The sequence below is a fragment of the Protopterus annectens genome, chromosome 3.part1 (genome assembly GCF_019279795.1).
Source record: "Protopterus annectens isolate FY-2018-M chromosome 3.part1, PAN1.0, whole genome shotgun sequence".
NCBI classification, from domain to species: domain Eukaryota; kingdom Metazoa; phylum Chordata; order Ceratodontiformes; family Protopteridae; genus Protopterus; species Protopterus annectens.
Window position 1 is genome coordinate 442884239 of NC_056732.1, and position 20573 is coordinate 442904811.

Consider the following 20573-nt stretch of genomic DNA (forward strand, 5'->3'; position numbering starts at 1 on the left):
GATGTTGTCTGTTCCTCAGTAGATGGGTCTTTGGTCTGTCTTCAGCCACTTTTAGACTTTAGGCTCTACAGCTCTGTCTCCTTTCCTTACCCATATTTCCCTCAAATCACCAAGATTACCTTAGATCTCTTTTGCCACTCCTAGAGAACAGATGTAGTCCACTCTACTCAGTTTCGCCCTTAGTTAATTTTTTTCTTATTGAAATTACTTTTTTTTTTAAACATCTTTATAGCCTTGCATTTATATAAATACAAACAAACCACATTGAAATATTTTTAGTTGCAACCATTATATATCACATATGATCTTATACAGTCAGTGTCAGACAAACATTGCATAGCTCATTCAATTGCTGCCTTCCCTTAAACCTCATTCCTCCACAAAAACATTATTCTGCATGTATTGTGCCCACCGTTCCCATTTTTTCTATGTAATTCGCTCCTACTCTTTTCTAAAGATTCCATTTCCAGCTATTTTATATTTTGTTACTATTTTCACTACTTCTAATACAGATAAGTTAGACTTTGATTTCAGTTTTCTAGTAATCTCTTTTTTTGGCACCCACCAGAATTAAACTGAACAAGCATTCACTAGGTCTAGGCAGTTCAGATCCTGTGCCAGAGCTCAAAAAATAATTTGCTAGCTACACTAGTTTGCTCATCCAGTATTTCTGACAGAATAGTCTGCAGGGCATTTTTTTATGCCAACTACACTCCCAAAAATTATGTTCCCAGTTACTTTTTTCTACCCCATCACACCTCCAACATTTGCAATCTACCTGAGGAAAAAATCTTTGGAGTCTGCTTTGGGTATAAAAATACCTTTGCAAACATTTCTAAGCAAAAATTCTAAATCTTCTAAATATTGTTGCTTACTTGGGAGCAGTACATATATTCTCCCATTGTTCTCTTGTAAATTGCTTTTCCACTGTCTCATCCTAATCTTTTCAAACCTCCTGTTATTGATTCTTATAGTTATCTTGAAATATTTTATATGCCCTACTAATCCATTTTAACAGCAGCTTCTGTTCTAGATTCAGCTAAAAACTCTACCAGTGCAGGGGTTTCACTTACGATTGCCCCTTTCCTTTTTCTTTGCCTCTACTCTGATATTAATCCCTGGCAGAAAGGTAGACTCTAGCCTGCAGTCAGAATGTCTTCTTGGCCTCATCCCATTCTATTACCTTCCCTGCTCTTATTTACTCCCAATATCATGTTTCCTTTGCCAGTTTTCTCCAGTAAATTCCTGCCCCCTTTGCCTATTTTCTGTGCCTCTGTTTGCAATCATCCCTGTTGTTAGTCTCCTTTCTCCATTTTCATGTTGGTTAGCTCGTAGAATATTTTTTGCTACTTTACAAGTATTGTAATTTGTATGCCTATTCTATTTAAGGATCTGTATTCAAAATCCACTCTGTCTTTTTGTTTCTTAAACTTACCCCTGCTTCATTCATCCCTTTTTATTTTGACTTATAACCTTCGGCTTGTGTTATGTAGGTGAGCCGTAAGTGTGTAGCATTAAAATATCCCTTCAGATCAGGGAATTCTTAAACCACCTTGTCTTTTGGAAGGACCAGCCTATCTAATTTAACTCCTGCCCTCGTCTCATCCCAGGTAAATTCTTTCAATTCTTTATTAATTGTTGTTCACAACTTCCCCTCTGATTGATAAAAACATGCCTGACCCATGTATAAAACTAAAGGGAATAAAAACATTTTCACTGCTTGTGTGTTACTACCTACATCAATAAACAAGAGCGTCCAAGTTTATCAGATTTGTATTATTTTTTTTTTTGTTTAATCTCTTCTCACATGTCCATAGCTCTCACAACAGAACCCTTTTTAATCCGTACTCCTAAATACTTCCATCATATCATGTCCTCAAAAAATATGGGCACTGTTGAACTAAGTTGTGTGTGGGTACATAATTTTTAGTTATATCCTTTGTTTTATCTTCATTAGTTTTATATCCCAAAAAAGACTTGAAATGGTCTCAAAATGTTCCACAGCATTGAGATGTCCTTTTTTGGATTTATCAGGTCTAAAATAGTAGTTGTTGTTGCTGTGTCTTTTGGCTTTTCCCGGTTAGGGGTCGCCACAGCGGAACTCCAGTCCGCTAATGATTGGTAGTTGACTTTTACGTGCCGAGTTACCAGCCCTGGCGCACAAATAGTATCGTCTACAAATAAAACCAGCTTTCCTTGATTACCATACCAATTATATCTTTGTATTTGTGAGTCCCATATTTTCATTGCCAGTGGCTCTAAATCTAAAGCAAATAGTGGAGGAGGTTACCCTTGCCTTATTCCTCTGTTTAAGCACAGCTTATCAGAGAGAAATCCTCCCACTATAATTCTCAACTCAAATCTTTCATGTATCCTCCTAGTTAACCTTACTGTTATATCTGGGAATGCAAATGCTTTCATTGCCCTATTCACAAAATCCCAGCTTACTCTGTTGACTGCTTTCTCTGCATAAAGGTCCACCAACAATAGCAATATTTTCTTATAGTCTGCTTTCCTGTAGATCATCATGGTTCTGTTAATGTCAGATGTTTGCCTCCTCTCTACAAAACCATATTGATCCATGTCTATCAATTTTGACGATACATTTTCTAGTTGTTTAGCTAGTATACATACAAACACTTTATAATCATGGTTTACAATTGAAATTAGTTTGTATGAAGCTGGGGCTGATGGGTCTTTACTGTCTTTAGGTAATACAGCACCAAGATGTTGGTACTTCCCATCCTTTTAAAATAGTGCTAAACAAACTCTTGCAGATCATTATCAGTTTCTTCCCACCTAAGTTCCAAAGTTCCACAAGAATACCATCTGTTCCTAGAGAGTTTCCTGAATATTAATTATGCATCACTGTTTTTATCTAATTTCCTTCTATCTTAACTGTTAGTTGTTGAGCCTCATCTTCCTCTAACCTTGGCATAATTAAACCTTTTGTAAATATTTTCATTTTTGCTCTTTCTTGATTTCCAATTTCTCTGCTTTATATAAACGTTCATAAAAAAAATGGAATATTTCTAATACCTATACAGGATATCTGTTTGTTTCTTGTTTTAGGCTCCTTAAGTTTGACAACAACCCTTTCTACTTTCTGCTGCCTTAGTCATTGTGCTAAAAGTTTTTGTGTTCTTGAGTTATTGTTAAAAATAGTTGCTTAACAGCAATCTTTCTAAACTCATGCATGTTATCCAGATGCTCCCTTATTTTCTCTCTAATGATCTGCATTTGTCTCCTCTTGTTGTGTAAGGTTCCCCTTATTTTTTCAATATTTTAACCTTTGTCAGCCCCTCTAAGTAATTTCTATCACTTCTTAACCATATCTCTGTTTTATTTTTTCAGAAGTCTACCCTCTTTTGTTATATTTTCCCTACTAGACTACCCCCAAAATATCCTCACTATTGAAAATCAAATTCCAGTCCTCACCAATAAGTAATATTCCCTGCTGAAAGCTGATTATTTCTCCCCAAAATGTCTTAAGCTCCACAAAAGCAGTTTTTGGTGGAATATAAATATATACAAGTGTAATCCTCCTCCCTTGCTAACAGCCCCTTACTGCCACAAATCTACCATTATTGTCTTTTTTTCCCTCTTCTGTCACTGTTGGAGTCCCTCTAGCAGTTAGTACAATTGTCCCCCTTTTCCCTTTTCCCTGATTTTGTAATGAATATCCATTCTGAAATCCTTTTTGTCAAATGCACATGTTCATTTCTTTACAGATGTGTCTTTTGCAGCATTGCTATTTGCACTCTGCATTTCTTAATATAATTCAGTACTCTTTCCATTTTGTCTATATCTGTAAGGCTATTTATATTCAGGATAATATGGATAACATAGCCATTATGATAAAAACCTATTGTTTCCACCTATTATTCATGACATTTTTTGAATATATATCTTCAACTTTTGTGTTACAAGCACACCATAATGTTTGATAGGTTGTTTTATACAGTTGTTTTTTTTCTTATTTCTATTTGAATCTCTGCCTCATTCTTTAAGCCTTTTTTTCTTTAATGACATCCCTCAAACAAAATACATTTTCACAACTCCATGTCCCCTGTTAACTTTTAACAAACACACAAAACTATGTGCCTCTCCAAAAAAAAAAAAAAAAAAAAAGTTTAACCCTCCAGATAGGAGCACTCATCCCAAATCGACAGCTGCACCCACAGGCATTGCCTAAACTAAAGTTAACCTTGTTAAAAGCACATGCTGCCGCACATGTTCCCACTTATACTAATAGCACTCTGTTCTTTTCTTATTTCTTTTCTGCTCCCAGATGTAAAAAAACAGCTTGTATGCTTTCAGAAAACATTCCTTTTTAGCCCTAAGAAAAACTGTACTAGTAATCTTTAAATAAAACTAAACTGTACACTTTTCTCTTAATTACATCAAAGTATCACAGCTGCTAGGGAGACTGCTTTTTCTTATTCACTTCTTAATTTCAAACTTTATTTTCTGCTGAATTGCTTTCCGTTATTTTACATTTTGCATTTCCCTCAGCAAAACAGTGCTCAGAACTCACAAAATTAATTACTTGCACATGCAGACAGATTGTAAAAGCAGTCAGCAGTGAATCTTTGTTAGTTTCACTCAGAACAGAATGTACAAATACCTTCAGCTGCAGACTTCTCGACTCCCACTGACCTTTTGCTAATGGAATAAACAAGCTAATATCTTTGTTGATGTATGAAATGTAGCATTTTCCATGGCTTTGAGCATTTTGTCTTAGTTGTCAATCCAACTTGCTTACAAAAAACTTTTCATAGGTTCATAGATCATTGCTAGGCTAATGAATTATAGGGCCTTTACAAGCCTAGTCGTGCTACCCAAACCATTTGAGTCCTTAGTATCATGGGCCTGTTGATGGGGGGAGATGTTAGTAGGGAGGTAGCTAAGAATTTGTATGGGGTTGATAGTTCGGATAATACTCGTATTACTGACAACTTCTGTCCATAAGGGATATGTGGGCCAGTTATAAGAGACATTAATTTCCTTTTCAGGTAGAATGGTATAGGTGCTTATTAAGCTAATGACACCCCACAGGGCCTTTTTTATTCCATCCATGCTTCCCAAGATGAGAATTAAACCCTTTGCTTTGTATGTGTGAAGTAAACACATTAACTGTTAAGCCATTTTGTGGCCGTTAAAATAAGTACTAGGCTAGATGTCCTTGCAGGACATTTTTTTAAGCCTAGCCAGTTTCCCTTCAAAGGTGAGAATCAAACAGTTGAGTCTGTGAGGTGAATGCTTTGCCCACCCCCAATCCATTTGCATATAGTTTAAACCACGAAGATTAATCTAGATGTTTACCCATGTACAAATAAGAGAAAATGTCTTAATTCTACATATATTCTAATCAGTATACTTTTACTCCCCACACCCCTGCAGCCCAAGATCACAGCATATTCATAGTTAACTTCTTTTGGCAGGCCCTTCCAGACTTGTTATGCTGTAAAGTCTGTATTTCATACAAGTAAAAAAAATACTTGTTTACGTTAATATCATTAACATATGCAACAGTCACTGAAATGACTGTTCCCTCACATTTAAAATATCCCTGACTGCACTTTATATCATGAAGTGTTTTATACAAATCCTAATAACAAAAACTGTTTTACTTAGTTACCTTTCTTCCACTTCTAGTGTCCTTCCAAATGTTAATGACACAAAGTGTGTGTGTGTGTGTGTGTGTGTGTGTGTGTGTGTGTGTGTGTGTGTGTGTGTGTGTGTGTGTGTGTGTGTGTGTGTGCTTTTACAGTCCACCCACAAATTTAGCAAAGTCAGCAAAACTCCAGTCATTCTCATCCCTTTTTTCTTTCAAAGCCTTATTCCATAAATGTGATTGATGCTTTATATTCTTCCATTTATTCACTAATTTCAGTGTTGCTGGTCTTTTTCCCTCTCATTTCCATCTCTGAACACAGCCCTCTGGTTCAAGTCCTACATACTCCTGATTCTTCTAGTCTCTCAAGCATTTCCCTTTAGAACATTGGAAAAAGTTTCACTAGTAAATACTGTATATGAGCTTTATTGTTAGAAGAATAAACAGCCAAGTCCCCTTCTATTTGTTGGCTCACTTTTTGTTGGATAAAAATTTTTATTTTGTAGCCTGTCCTGCATCAGAGTTAATAAACGAAGAGTCTATTGCACCAATGTCACTCTGCCTACCATAAATGAAAATCCAAAAAACACTCTAAGGCAAAGGACTCCATTTAATCAATAAAATCAAGAGTAAAACTTTGTATAAGCGTTTTCAGGCCAAAATGTCCTTCATCAGATAACAAAGAACATTACAAAAGCCATTTTTAAAATACAAATCAACCAATCAAATTTCATTATTTTACCCTCCTTTTCTTGAGGATAGGTTTTAAAGGTACAACAGCGTTAATGCCTGGTGGCTTATCCGCCCCAAGTCTTATAATCCATCTAGTTTCTGCACATTCCGTGTCATTAAATAAATCTCCTGTACGTCTAACCAGCAGAGAAGACGGTGGTCTGATGACATCTTTATATAGAAAAACATGCTGGCGTAATAGTTTGCTACCTTTTGACAGCATGCACCCATGTCATACCTTTGACAATATAGTCAAAGGGCAAGTATGTAGGATTTCAAGATTATGCAGTGAGGATGTTAAATTTCATGAAGAGGTGGATAGTTTTCAGAACAACCTAATGATGAGGTGTTATAAATGTGATGGGTTAGAATTTCTAATAAGTAGTAGTAAAATCAAACGTAATAATACCGCCAGACCGTGGCTTAATAGAGTGGGTGAAACAGCTGTTAATAATACATAACAGATGATACCCCTTGAGGGTAAAGGCAAAAGTAATATGGTACTTACATATAGTAGTGATGTGGGTAACATTTGTGAAATAATTAAACATCACTGGCAGGTGCTACATACAGATCCGAAGTTGAAGGAGATATTAGACGTCAAACCAAATTTTGTATTCAGGAGGAATAAGAATTTGAAGGACATGCTTTGTAAAGAACCTAAGAATTATACCAAGGGTAATTCATTGATAAGGAAAGTGGGCACTTATCCATGTTACCAATGTAAAGCATGTTGACATATTTTGCAGGAACACGTTTACACATCCAAGGATGGGTAGACAATATATGTACAAGGGATACGCAGACTGTAGAACTAAGAATTTAGTTTATATAGCTGTGTGCCAGAATTGTGAATCATACTATGTAGGCAAGACCAACACAATGTTTAAAACAAGGATATTTCAACATATGTCAGATATCAAGGACTTTAATGAGCATAATGCAGTAGCCCAACATGTGAGAATGAATTTGGGTCACAAATTTCTGTTTATGGCAATACAGATGATTACACTGAATGTCAGAGGAGGAGATTTATTTAATGACATGGAATGTGCAGAAACTAGATGGATTATAAGACTTGGGGCGGATAAGCCACCAGGCATTAACGCTGTTGTACCTTTAAAACATATCCTCAAGAAAAGGAGGGTAAAATACTGAAGTTTGATTGGTTGATTTGTATTTTAAAAATGGCTTTTGTAATGTTCTTTGTTATCTGATGAAGGGCATGTTAGCCTGAAAGCGCTAATACAAGGTTTTACTCTTGATTTTATTGAATAAAAGATTGATCAGCTCTACGTGGAGTCCTCTGCCTGTCCTGCATCAAAATATGACTTTGATTCACCAGGAAACCTACTCTGATGAAAGCTAAGTACATCAGCTTGAATCTCAAACCTGCCTCTTGACATTCCCTGATTGCTGGAATAACTTTGCTTCTCTTCAGCCAGGTGTACAGTGAAAAATCATTTTTTGCAAAAACTCTGTTGTCTTCAGTTTTTAATAATTTTCCCTTCTGCCACAATTTTGTCAGGATCTACTCTTTCTGCTGGTATAATTGTATTTTTACTGATACAGGTCTTGGGTGCTTTCTCATGGCCAGTTTGGAGCATATACATGATGCACCCTTTCAATTAATCAAGTTTGCTGTGGAATTCAAATCCATGCTTATTTGTGTTTTCATAAAATTAATACAATCTGTTCCTTCCAGTTTCTCTGGTACAGCAGAAAATCTCAAGATCTGATGTCTCTCCCATCTTTTCCTTAACATTTGGATATTTGTATCCAAACTCGGGTCAGATTACAGTCACTCTAGACTTTAGATCCAAAACTCAGGCTCCTCCCCTTACCCATAATCCCATCCTGTCCCCAACATTACCTCAAATCTTGTTTGCCGCTTGATTGGAGATTGTATCTCATACTCCACTTCTACCAGAAGCCTTTCAGAAGTGGACATGGATGGGATGATGAGGTAGTTCATCAACACCTAAATCCAGTTGGGAATACTCCCGGCTCTGACCCTTGTCCTGCCACTGAGCTTCAGTCCTCCCCCCTTCTGGTTGTTATGCCTACCTCAGTCCATCCTCTGGTTTTGAGGCCTGTGTATCTGAACTTCACCCAAGGGTTGTCCTTGTTGGATGAAAAGACTTGGTCATCTTCCACTGTGGTGACATCTCTGATCTGACCAGCTCTGAGCATCTCAGATCTAGAAGGATCTCTGAGTCAAAGCATCAGTGCCGGATCCAGGGGTAGGGGATGTATTCCAAAGTTTTTAAAGTCATCCCTTCTTCTTGAAGCTTTGGTGCTAGATAGCTTGGCTCTGGCATCGGCTTTGGAGCCTGACTGAGTAGAGTGCCAGGACCAACCTGGATTGGATCTGTATGGTCTTTTTAGGGTTGTTCTGTTTTCTCACTTGGTTTCAGCTTTCTAGGCTGACAAGGGAGCACCGCCACTTCATGGTGAACAGGCTTCACTTGCGCACTCTGTTCCATCCATCCCCCATCAGAAGTCTTTGGGTCTTGATCCTGCTCACTCTCTCTCTCTCTCATTGGGACTGCCAGTCCTGTCAAGCCCCTAGATGGTCTGTAGTCAGGGTTTAAGTCCTCGCTGGCGCATCCCATCATAGAGGTGCCTTGGAAGCATATGTCTAAGAGGAGGCACATGTACTCCCCGCAGGAGTTATTAACTGAAGGCACTGACTTTGATGAAGGGAGTGGGTCCCCCAGAATCACCACTTGAAGATGTCTCATTTGGTGAGATTCGGAGGAGTCAAGGTTTCGTGAGGCCTTTGGTTCCAGCCCAGCTGCTTCTTGGTTGGTCCATCCTGTGGACGAGGTAGTTGACTTGATCTCGAAGCAGGCATGGAAGGAACTGAATATGGCTGAATCTCTCCTATGCAAGCAAGATAAAATTTTATTCTCACCTAAAGATTGCCTCCATTGGTCCGGCAGTTGATTCTGTGGTAGTGGCGATAGCCATGAAAAAGAAGCTGTCTGAGAGATTCTCTGTCCATTCCCTTATCAGAGGGTCTGGGGCATTGAACAGGTTTGGCACATGGGTTTATGCTTCAGCTACCTTTGCACTGAGAGCTTTCAACTACCTCACACACATGACAAGATTGCAGAGAGATTTGAAAAAGGAGCTTACCATATCTCTCTCAGGGTCCATATCTGCAGAGAACAAGAAAACAGTGGACTCTCATCTGGCCACCCTAAAGTCCCTTTCCAGCGCCTTAATGCATCTGCTGTCCAGTGCTACTGAAGGCACTTTGAGAGCCACAGCTACTGGCATTATCGTAAGGGAACATGCTTTGATGTGCTTGTGTAATTTTGCTGGGCACTTCAAGAAGTCCTTCATGAATGCCCCTTTCAATGGTTTAACTATTTTCGGACCAAAATTCAAGGACATGCTCTCCAAGAGTGAGATAAACCCTTTCTGCTGTAGGAGTACGTTTTTCTACATGTGTGTGCATGCACAGACACACACACATGTGCACACACACACGCGCGCGCACACACACAAACAAACACACACACACACACAAACAAACACACACACACACACCTTTCTCTAGGATTCAGAAGGGCAGTAAGAAACTGTGGTTCCGGAATTCCCAAAGATTCTCTCCTGACACTTCTAGAGATAGATACCCCCCCAGAGGGGAGAATTCTAACGATGGATATCACCCCTGTGGCAGAGTAGGTCTGCAAAATCAAGATGTGGGGCCCATTCTTTCTCCAAGAGACCTTATCAATGATCCTTGAACAGTTGCCTGACTGCTGCTCTCGGGGGGGGGGTAATCAGCGGGCCACTTTCCTCAGCACCCCGAAGCCTGGATATCCATCACTGAAGCCACGTGGGTGCAGAAGATTATAATCAAAGGTTATGCTGTCCCCTTTTTCTGTCTCCCTTCCTTGTCAAAAAAACTGCATCCCCCGAGTTCCACCCTCCCAAAGAAAGGCAGTTCTAGAAATAAATCTGGACAAGTGAGTCATCCAGGAGTTCCCACCAGACCAACACAGATCCGGAATTTACTCAAGATTCATTTTTAGCACCAAAAAAAGACCGGGGACCTCAGGGCCATATTAAACCTCAGTCATTTCAGCCAGTATGTCAGGATGGTCATGGTACAATCTGGTCGCAGCTCAACTCAGACTGCAAGGGTTCCGAGTGTTCCCATTCCTAGATGATTGGCTCATTTCTGCCCTTAGCAGGAATCTTCACATCCTTGCCAAGGACTCCTTGCTCTGCCTTTGCTCTCAGGTGAGTATCACAGTGAGCTTAGACAAGTCCAAGTTTCGTTCAGTCCAGACAATAGAGTTTATATGTACTCACTTGGGTACATCATTTTAGATTGCAGGGCTTCCAGAGAACAAGTTGACCAACATACACAATTAAGCTCTACATGTCCTTTTCTGCCAGAAACCACCTGCAAAACTGATTCTTCAGCTTCTGGGATCTGTGGCTGCCTCAATTACCTTGGTTCCTGTAGCCAGATATATGATGGTCCTGCAGTGGACAGTTTCTGTCCATTGGTTTATCAGACATCACCCAATGGGTTTTCAAATATGACATGATGATAAGGGCAGTATTCCTAATGTTGCAGGCCTTTCAGGATACCCTGCTTCCTGGAGTGCAAGCAGGGGGAACATGGTCCTGTCAGTTATGTTGAGATGTGATGAGTTTGTGTCAGTGGGTATATCTTCCAACCACTTTCTGATAGGATTGCACATCCTGGGGAACAGGTTAAGCAGATCCATCCTTCTACCTCATGTTGGGCCCTCATTCTGATGGTGGCAGAACAGATTTCATGTCGCTGGGGTCAGCCATGCTCCGACCTCCTTGCCTCCTGTCACAGCACAAAATTCAGCAGATACTTTGTCCTGATCCCCCAGGAAGAGCAGTCACTGAGGGACACTCTGACCCACATTTTGCCTCCTGGACTCCTGTATCCTTTTCCTCCTACTCCTCTCATCCCAAAATTTTTACAGAAAGCATTGGAGAGGAAGATCACAGTCATCCTCATTGCGCCTTTCTGGCATAAACAATTGTAGTTTCACTTTCTCTGGCCTCATTTGGCACACCCCCCTCTTGGGTACTGGACCCCAATCTAGATCTTTTCTCTCACCAGTCATCCTGACATTCAAGCAGGTTCTCCTCTTCCAATGATGTCCAGACAGTCCAGGCTTTCTTCCCCAGTAATCCAAATTCTTATGTTATTCCAAAGAAGATTTGCAAAAGCAAATGAAAAAGGATTTCTATTTGGGCTCTCAATGGAATCTGGACACTTTTTTGGCTCTTGTTTCAGTTGTTTTAGACTTCTTGTCTTCTCTCTTTTCACAACAGGGCCAGTTACTCAACTATTAAAAGTACAGCTAGCTGCCATTTCAAATTTCCATAGTGGGAAAAATCAATCATCCGTCACCTCTCTTTAATGATCCAAGACTTTCTTAAGGGGCACTTTTTTCTTAGCCCCCCTGCTTAGGATCCCACTAACAAGTTATTTGTAAGCATCCCTTTTAACCTGCAGACAAGGTGGAAATCAAATTCCCGCCTCTGTAGTCGTATCTCGCCTTCATTCTTACATATGGGTTCAGAGCCGATCACAAAGCTCAAAGTCTCTTAGTTGTCTCGTGGCAAGGTAGGTATCCCATAGTGCACTAGTAAAATCCCCAGATCTCATTTGCCACATCTACGAGTTCAGAAGTGCTTCTTGCCGTGGCTAAGTTGCAAACTTTTTCTTTATTATTGTATATTTACTGATTTTACTTGACATAAATAGCTAGTTATAATTAATATTAGTGATAGTTTTTTATAGGTAGTTTATAGAAGTGTTTTTTTGCTATTTACTTAGTTTTGAGAACTTGTTGGCCGTTGAGCCCTTGTTGTTCTCTGTGTGGTATCCTGTGTGCTAGTTTCTGATATAGTTCACATTACTGTAGGTCCGCGTTTGTGTTAGGACCTTGTTTTTTGATATTTTTTCTGTATTAATGTTGTGCCCAGTGTTGTTTGCTTTTCAGTAGCTTGCCTGCTGTTTAAGATTCCGGTATTTTCCAGCTTAGCTTTCTTTCTTTTTTCCCGCAGCTAGGTCCGTTTAAGTTAGAAGATCTAGTCCTCTGTTTAACTTTGTCTCTATCCCAACAGGACTAGGCCATTTAAGTTAGAGAACCTAGTTCTCTGTTGTTTCTCATCTGTGTGCATGTTGGTTGTTGGGCTAGGCCCGTTTAAGTTAGAGGACCTAGTCCTCGTTGTTTTTGGCATGTATCTGTCTTAGGGCGAGGCCCGTTTAAGTTAGAGGACCTTTTCCTCCCTTCTTCCTGTTTCATAGAGCTCATTATAGTCATGTCAAAGGAATCCAAAGACCATAAACTTTCAGGTTTTAAAAAGTGCCTTAAGTGCTCCCAAAAAAATGTCGATTACAGATGGTCACAATAATTGCGTTTATTGCCTCGGAGCCATTCACCTGCAGGAAACTTGTTCTTTCTGTCACTCCTTTAGCTCCAGAGTTCTCCAGGAGAGAAAGAACAAATTAATTCTGAAAGGTCTCCTCAAACCTTCCTTCGAGGAGGACTTAGCAAGTTCTTCTTCATCGTCCAAGTCTCATTCATCAAGAAAAGAGAAGGTCAAGTCGGCCAAGAGACATTCTCCGGCGCCGACAATTTTGTCTGAACCTCCTCAGAAAACATTAAAACTGGATAAAGCTTCTACCTCTGTGGCTCCACTGTCCTCGGAGCTGGTCGAGGTGGTCAATCTTGACACTACAGTGTCAGCCCCAAGTTTTTCAGAGCTGACTACTGAAAAATTGCACCGGAGCCGATCCAGAGAGCTTTTGCCGGTCTCCCCAACTTTACTTTCTCCCATTTTACAGAGATCTAGGTTGCCTACCCTGTCATCCAGATCCTCCAAGAGCCTTTCAGAAGAGGATGTAGAAAGAGTAGTGCTTAGACTCTTGAAGTCGTGTGCTTTGCCCAAATTGCTGTTGGCTCTGACCCATTCAGTTCCAGAGCCATCTGAGTCCATTCTCCCTGTTGTAGTTCCTCCTCCATGCAGAGTCAGGCCTTTGGAGCTGGAGATTTCGGTTCCGCTTGTTGTGGAACCCTCTGTTCCAACTTCCCTTGTGGCTGTCTCGGAGCCGAGTTCTGCTCCAACACCTTTGGTGCCATCCGTGGTGTCTAGGAGCCGAAGCTCACCAGTTGTCCCCGACAGGGACGCTTGGACCCAAACATCTTCGGTGCCAAGTCTCCCTCTCGGTGCGTCGGCTAGGGTGAGCTTGGACCCTACATCCATCTCGGAGCCGCTCGCTTTATAGCTGAGGACTACCTCCGTTTCTTCGGAACCGGGGCTGTCTTCAGAGTTGGAGAGATCTGCATTCGAGATAAGGAGTGTGCTGTCTCTATCATCAGCTCCGCACAAGGGTACCGATACTCTTCCCCCTCGAGCACTGACCTCTGTCTCAGCACCTTCTCTCTCTCTCTTGGCAGCAGAGACCAGCAGCCTTAGAAGCCCCCATTGGTTGGCACCCAGTCTTCCGAGACCTTCCCAGAATACCCTTCTGAGGAGCCTCCTGGGAAGAAGACATGCAAGAGGAAGCATGTAGACTCCCCGTATGAGTCCATCACCTCAGACACTGAACTTGAGGAGTCAGAAGGGTCCCCTAGGTCATCCTCTGATGTCTTCTTTGTAGACATCTTAGAGATCCTGAAGCAGAGAGGCAGCTGGCCCACTGTCACCCCTTTTGATGAGGAGTCAGTGTACCTGAAGGCTGTCAGGGTCTCAACCTTCAGCCTCTTGGGTGTCTCCACCTTTTGATGAACTCATGGACCTGGTTAGTCAAAAGGTGTGGGAAACTCCTGATGCCATGGAGCCGGTCCCCAGAAGATCCAACAAATTTCTTTTTGCCCCAAAAGAGAAAGTTTTTGACCAAGGGTGTGCCTATAGATGCCATGGTGGTGGAGGCGGCCACTAAGAAGGAACTAGCGGAGACTTCTAAATCTGTCCATCCACCGAACAAGGAGTCTCGAACGATGGATAGATATGGGAAGCATATTTTCTCTTCAGTGGCTTTTACCCTCAGATCGCTGAATTATCTCTCACATTTTACTAGGCTTTGGAGAGATCTGCTTAAGGAGCTAGGATACACTCTTCAAGATACATCTACTGAAGGAGTCCCTGAGAAAGTGACTGCTCAGTTGTCCATCTTAAATTCCATTGTGAACTCCTCCATGAGGCTGATCTCTTATGCGGATGATGGAGCGAGTAGGGCAGTGGGTTCGGGAGTTTCCCTTAGGAGACACTCCTGGATGCGCTTATGTAATTTTGTGGAGCCTTTCAAATCTACCTTTACCAATGCCCCCTTTGACTGTTCTTCTCTGTTTGGACCAAAGGTAAAAGATGCACTCACCAGGTGTGAGCAAGAAGGGAAAACTCTCTCTCTCGTGGGAGTATGTTTTACTGTCCCTTCTAGACCATATCCCAAGGGTCAGAGAGGTAGTAAAATGTGGTTCAAGAAGTGCCAGAGATTTTTCCCGGACGCACAAGGTGATGCCTCCTTCAGAGGCAGAGGAGGAGGAGCTAATGGTAGACGTCGCCCTAGAGGCAGGGGGGGGGGTCCACAAAACCAGGGTGGCTGCGATTCCTTTCAAGGCCGTCCCTATCAGCGCTCCTAATGTGGGGCCCGGCTGTGCTTCTCTGGAGCCACTCGGGGATCGCTTATCTTTGTATCCAGAAGGCTGGCTAAACGTCACCCAAGACAAATGGATACAAAGAATAATCACCAGAGGATACTCTATACCCTTCTTTCTTCCACCCCACACTCCCAAGAAGATCCCAGATGTTCCATCCAATCACAGGGATCAAGCAACTATAAAAGTTCAAAAGTTGCTGTCAAAGAGAGTCATCCAAACTGTCCCCGCAGACCATATAGGATTTGGAATTTACACCAGATTCTTTTTAGTGCCAGAATGAACAGAGGGGGACTGGAGGCCCATTTTGGACCTCAGCAAACTAAACAAATCCGTAAAGAAGGCCAAGTTCCGGATGGTAACACTGCAGTCTATACTCCCTCAGTTATGGAAAGTCAATTGGATGTGCTTCATAGACCTCCAAGATGCATATAACCATATAAAAATGGACAGAGCATCGAGAAGACATCTACGCCTCCGGCTAGGAGCCAGTCATTACCAATTTCGTGCTCTGCCCTTTGGTCTCACCACAGTCCCCAGGGTGTTCACCAAATGTATGGCGGTAGTGACAACTCACCTGAGACGTCATGAATTCCAAGTGTTTCCGTACCTGGGCGACTGGCTTCTCACCCCCACCACCAGGCACCTACTCTTACAAGCCAGAGATTCAACCATCCAGCTCTGTTCCCATCTGGCGATTATGATAAATTGAGAAAAGTCTGCCTTATCGCCCTCTCAATTTGTGACTTTTATAGGCGCAGAAATCGACGTAGTCGCCATGCTAGCTCGTCCCCCTGCAGACAGAATTCAAAATTTCAGACAACAGATTTACAGCTTGCTTCCTCTACAGAAAGTCAAGGCAAAGACAGTGCTGAAACTCTTAGGGACCATGGCCTCTACCATAAATCTAGTCCCACTAGCCAGATTACATATGCAAATTCTTCAATGGCTTCTTTTTTCCCACTGGTCTCTCCAACAACTGCCTCTGTCTCATCATATTCTCATAACAGAGTCTTGCAAAAAGGACCTTCGTTGGTGGATTCAACCCGATCAGCTGACAACAGGAACTCCATTCCTCCCTCGCCAACCCATTGCCACTGTGACCACGGATGCCTCACAGATAGGGTTGGGGGGGGGGCATTATCTAGGCAGGACTGTCCAAGGCACATGGCAAGATCATGAGGCTCACCTGCATATCAATGTCCTACAGATGAGAGCAGTGCTTCTAGTGTTGCAAGCACTTCATGACTTTCTTCCCTTGGGGACAATAGCAATCTAATCCGACAATGTGTCAGTGGTATGGTATCTAAACAAGCAAGGAGGAACCAGATCTTACCCCCTTTGTCGAGAGGCTCTTCATGTTTGGCAGTGGGTGATTTCTTCCCAGTGATTTCTAGTAGCAATGCATATCCCCGGGGACAACCAGTGTGATAGCCGACAAGCTCAGCAGGGCTATAGTGATGCCTCATGAGTGGTCTCTGAATCAGAAAGTAGCAGAACAGATTTTCCGCCAATGGGGACAGCCCTGCTGCGATCACTTTGCCTGCCCGATCAGCGCCAAATGCAGCAGCTATTTCTCTTTTATCCCCCCCTCCAGGGTAGTCACCGAGAGATGCACTTATTCACGATTGGCCCCTTTATGCATTCCCCCTCTTTCCACTCATATCCAAAGTGATCCAGAAAGCAAAGTTCTTGGGAGGCAAAATTATTCTGAGCACTCCTTACTGGCCTCGTCAGATTTGGTTCCCCTTTCTCGGGCCTCATCTCCTAGACGATCCATGGACTCTGGACCCAGTTCCAGACCTCTTGACACACATGTCAGGCTCCCGTCACACCTGTCTCCACACCCTCAACTTGACAGCGTGGCTGCTTCACTTCCATCCCTAGTCAGGCTTCATAATTTTTCACCTGCTGTGACCCATATCCCTTATGTCTTCACACAAGCCTTCCACTAGGAAGTTATACGCTAGCAAATGGAGAATATTTTCTATCTGGGCAAAATAGAAAAATGTAGATCCTTACACAGCATCCATCCCTGTGGTGTTAGAATTTTTGACTGAACTTTTCCATCAGGAATCAGCTGCTGTCACAATTAGGGTCCAACTGGCAGCGATATCAAATTTTCATTTGGGACAACATGAGCCTAATCTGATGTCCCACAGATTATGTAAAACCTTCCTTAAAGGCACTACCTTGCTCAGACCTCCCTTTCAGGAACCTGTACCTCCATGGGATTTAAATTTTGTTCTGTCCAAACTAACTTCTCTGCCTGTTGAGCCCGCACATTCGTGTCAGTTGAAGTTTCTGTTTTGGAAGACTCTGTTCCTAGTAGCTATCACATCCGCTAGACAGGTATCAGAGTTGTAAGCACTGTCAGTCAAGCCTCCTTATTTGATTTTCCACAAAGACAGAGTTTCCCTTCGTATAAATCCTTCCTTCATCCCTAAAGTTTGCTCTCAGACTAATTTGAACCAAACTATCGAACTGCCTGTATTTTTCCCTAATCATTTCAGCAGTGCAGAATATAAATTTCATCATCTTGATGTTCACAGACAGTTATGGTTCTACCTTCATAAGACTAAGGAACTTAGAAAGTCAGACCAATAGTTTGTGTCCTTTTCTGAAACTAGACTAGGTCTGCCATTCTCTAAAGTTACTCTGTCTAATTGGATTTCCAACTGAATTTCCTTTATTTACTCCTCCAATGGAAAGATCCTCCTGTTCAAGATTAAGGCTTATTCCACAAGATCCCTGTCCACATCTGCTGCCTTTTAGCCAGAGTTCCAATTGACAGTATTTGTGCAGCAGCAACTTGGGCTTGCCGTGCAGCCATATAACAGCGTTTCACCGAGCTCTCCAGCTAAGTGTTATATTTTTCTAAATTTTACAAGTTTTGGGATTTTTTTTTCCCTGTTAATTTGCTAATTTCTTGTATCTTTACTCACTCAGCTCTACCCACAGGTATTTCCTTTCATACCATTGTTGGTATTGGCCCTTCTACCCTTGTGGTATTCCCAGTACCATTGTTGGTATTTCCCTCTTTCCTTTTCTTCACTTTCTTCTATTTTTGTGTGTGTGTGTCTCCTGTTATGTCTGAGAAGAAAGGGACTACGGGGTTTAAACACTGCTCTTCTTGCAGTGGTTAACTCCCGAATAGTGACCTTCATGAAGAGTGTGTGTATTGCTTTGGGGTTCCGCATTTATTGGCGAAACCTCCATATGATGTTTGTGCCAGCTTCAGTCAGCAGACGCTGAATGAGCAACGAAATAAATTGATCCTTAAGGGCCTGCTTCCTTCGCCTTTTTCAGAGGCTATTTCTGCTATGGAGGTCTCATCCTCTCCATCTGTGGACAAGAAATGTCTTTGCTCAGACCCCTCTTCACCAGCCGGTGATAGGGGCAAAAGCCATAAGCCTAAGGCCCATAAGACTTGCACTGAGCATCGCACTGCCTCCTCGGTTCCGACCACCTCGGCTCCGAGTTTGACTCCAATGATTCATACCAAGGTTGCCTCGTCGGCGCCTGCCCTGGCTCCGACTACTATGGCGCCAACTACAACCTCGGTTCTGACCAGTTTGTCTCCATCTCTGCAACGACATCCCCCATCTCTGTCCCGATGTCAGTTCCGACAACTTCGGAGCAGTTATTGACCTCCACCCCAGCTGTGACCTCTGCTCCGATCATTCCTTTGTTGCCAGTTTCCAAACTGGAATCATCAGTGCTGTTCTTCAGTACACCACGGACCCAGTACTCTTCGTCTGCAGATCCATTTGCCTGACAAGCCTTCAGCCCCTTTTTGGACAGACTTGTTCCCCCTCAGGTACATTGGTAGGGACCACCAGGAGCCTTTCAGAATTGGATGTGGTGCGCCTTTTTGATCAGCTGCTGACCGCCAGGGGAATTACAAATTTTCCTAGACCCCATCTCACTCCGGGCTTTGGGTCTATTACACCGGCGACCCCTACATACACTCCTCCCTTAGATCCCTCGGTTCCGAGGCTCATATACCCGACGTCTACGAGAGGACTTCTTTCCTCAGCACCGACAACAGAGTTTGAGGCTCTGAGGCCTCTTTGGGTGTCTGTTCCGTCAGAACCCACCCTCCCTCAATCTCATGCTTGGGGGGGGGGGGGTGGAACCCTCGGTTCCTGCCACGGTTCTGTCTTCAGGTCCGAGGGTGACTCCCGCCCTGAGTTTGCTTGAGGCTCCGTACCCGGGGGCTGACTGCGTGCAGCGGGGTGTGACCCCAGTTCCAAAATTTATTTTCTGCAGTTCCGGGCTCCCATTCCTCTTCAGGTGGGCCTGTTTTCCGGGTGATGGAGCAGGTGCTTGCATCGAGCAATCCTTCTGTGTCGGTCATCACACCAGTTCCCTCTGAGCCACAGCTGTCAAAGGCCACCCCCCCAGGACTCCGAGAGCAAAAACCCTTGTTCAGGGTATATGTTCTTCATGTTTCACTGTTGCAGTCATTACATTTGAGTAATCTGCTGGCAGGTTGTCCTCAGTCGGCCTGATTAACAAAGTCTTGGGTCCTGCATCGATTGCTGTCCCTTCTTCCATGACGTCAGGGGTATAAAACATGCAGCTGACGCCATTACATCAGTCTTTCTTGCCGCGCAGTGCCCGAAGCAGAAGCAGTTCGCAAGTGCCGGTCGGCTGACTCCTGAAATTTTCGTTTTCGAGTTTTAGAACCAAAGTCTTCAACTAAAAGCTAAGTTGGGGAAACTTTTTCTTGCTCCTTTCCGATTTCAGTAAAAGTTAATATTACTTGTGGGAAGCAAATACCTCATAAGGATTTTTATTTGTACTGTATTCTTTGCCTAGGCCCTGCCCACAACGTGCCTTGCTGCCAGTTTTGTGCTAAATTTAATCAACGCACTATTAAATGTCTGTATATTTTTGCTTCTAAACATTTTGGCTCATGATTTAATTTTCCAGAAATGTCGTCTGTTAGCAGTCCGACTACCGGAATACCTAAAAAATGCAAAGAAAAAGACAGAGACAGGCCGTCGAGGTCCAAAACTGATGACGCTTCTCCTAAGACAGTCGCCGGTACTCAGTGAGTCGCTTTCGCAGCCCCTGATACCCGCTACTTTTGATTCACAGGCCTCTACTGAGACCCATTTGGAGTCCAGTATGCCGCGAGATGCATCAATTATGGAACCTGCGGATGTCTCTACCTTAGATGGGTCTGGAGCCGCTGTGCAGGCACCAGCTTCTGAGGGTGTTTTCAGGCCTACAGATTTGTATATTAGACCGACACCATCTTCAAAACTAAGGCCAAAATCTAAATCTATGTCTAAAAAACCGTTGCCTGGGCCACATGTGTGGGCCTCTATGCCTAAAAAACAAATGATCAAAATGGCTGAAGATTTAATTACTCTGATCAGGGGTAGCCAACCCCCGCCTTCTAAGAGGCCAAGACCTTGATTATGAATCTTCTGAACAGGATTCTATTTCTTCTGACTCTTCTAATGAACAGGATTTGTCTATACCTACTTATGAGGACTCTGATGCAGAAGATTCCATTCCTTCTGCTTCTCCCACTG

At 42.6% G+C, this 20573-nt stretch overlaps 1 protein-coding gene across 1 annotated transcript in view; it reads left to right on the forward strand.

Moving 5' to 3' along the window:
* KMT2C (lysine methyltransferase 2C) overlaps positions 1-20573 on the forward strand; it is a gene marked incomplete in the record, with an annotated part of 4117755 nt that overhangs the window by 2504664 nt on the left and 1592518 nt on the right.